This window comes from Oryzias melastigma, linkage group LG20 (assembly GCF_002922805.2).
Source record: "Oryzias melastigma strain HK-1 linkage group LG20, ASM292280v2, whole genome shotgun sequence".
Classification (NCBI taxonomy): domain Eukaryota; kingdom Metazoa; phylum Chordata; class Actinopteri; order Beloniformes; family Adrianichthyidae; genus Oryzias; species Oryzias melastigma.
In genome coordinates this window covers 6,186,930-6,188,304 of record NC_050531.1, presented here as the reverse complement: position 1 = coordinate 6,188,304, position 1,375 = coordinate 6,186,930, and the positions used below count along the sequence as shown (strand labels likewise).

Below are 1,375 nucleotides of genomic sequence, written 5' to 3'. Positions count from 1 at the left end.
CTCAGGTTGGATAAAGCTGCGTTTTAGTACAGTTTTCTGTTTTTTTCCCCATTGAGTCAAGTTACGTTGCTATTTTTTTAAACACTTGTTTATTTTTTTTTTTGGCTGCTATAATTAGTGCTACCTATAATGTACAAACAAAACGAATCGTCAAATTAAAACTCGAAATATTTCTGCTGGGTTAAAGCTGCTTTTAGCTACCTGTATGCCAGAATTGTAGTTTTTGTCGCCCTCTAGTGTTTCAGGAAGAGTTTTGCAACAACATAGTGACGCGTTCAAAACTCCTAAAAAAATTGGATAAATAATATTCGTACAGTAATTTTTTAATACAGTTGAACAGTTTATGCTTCTTCTTTAGTTTAAGTCCGGTGGAAAGTGAATGAGAAGCCGGATTGTAAATCTGACCTAATATTATCTTTTATAAAAAAATAAAAAAACGAACAAAATCGTTTGAGAAAGAAAGGTCAAAGTGTGTATTTGATAATTAATAATTGAATAAAAGTAGAAAAAAGAAAGAAATACGTATATAGCGACGGGTATTTTGTTATTTAATCTAAATTTGCAACTAAGATACAAGAAAAAGACGAGAACAACAATAAAACGTTGATATTTTTGCACTTTGTTTTCTATTTTCCGAGTTCTATTGAACGCATCACGCTTCAAACCTACGTTCGAAAATATCTCATCGGCGCTTTGACCTGTCCGGTGGTTGTCAGCTCCAGGTGAGCATGTATCTGTTTCCTGTTACATTAGTCCTTGTCGGGATTGCACAAACATGAGTTTCAAATGTAAAACAATGAAGAATAGAGTAAAAAAGGAAAAGTAATGTTGGGACTGGACATTTTATCTAATAATAATAAAAACAATTATACTTGGTACTTGGAAAAATTTAATTTTTACCACCAAGAAATTTTTTTCTAAAGACCTTTTTTATATGTTTGGGTGAAAATTCTTAGAAAATGAAATTCCAAGTTGCACAAATTTGCTTTATAGTTCTTAGACCATTTCTTTTAACTCAATATAATTTTGATTGTTCAAAATGTGTTGTTTTTGTCGCCCTCTAGTGTCGAACGGAAAGGTTCACAACTATTTGATGATGCGTTCAAGTATCTTAAAAAGCTGGGAACGTCAAAATCGCAAAGTCATTTTCAGTACAGTAGTAAATCTAATCATTGTTAGATCAAGATCAGCTATAAGTGAATGGAAAACCAGATTGTAAATTTGACCTAATATTATATTTATTAAAAGTAAATTAACTAATACGTTTTAACTGAAGAAAGGGAAACGTGAGCAATTTATACTGTAAAACTTAATTCAAAAATAAAAATATATGTATATAGTACTTTATAAGTCAATTTAATTTCACCTCCAAGAA

General features: G+C 30.5%; 1 protein-coding gene across 1 annotated transcript in view; it reads left to right on the top strand.

The window, feature by feature from the left end:
* Nucleotides 1-663: 663 nt before the first annotated feature.
* fastkd3 (FAST kinase domains 3) overlaps nucleotides 664-1,375 on the top strand; it is a 5,220-nt gene continuing 4,508 nt past the window's right edge. Inside the window, exon 1 of the mRNA XM_036217420.1 lies at nucleotides 664-722. The gene's annotated coding sequence lies outside the window, so the exon portion shown is untranslated. The remainder of the gene's footprint in view (nucleotides 723-1,375) is intronic.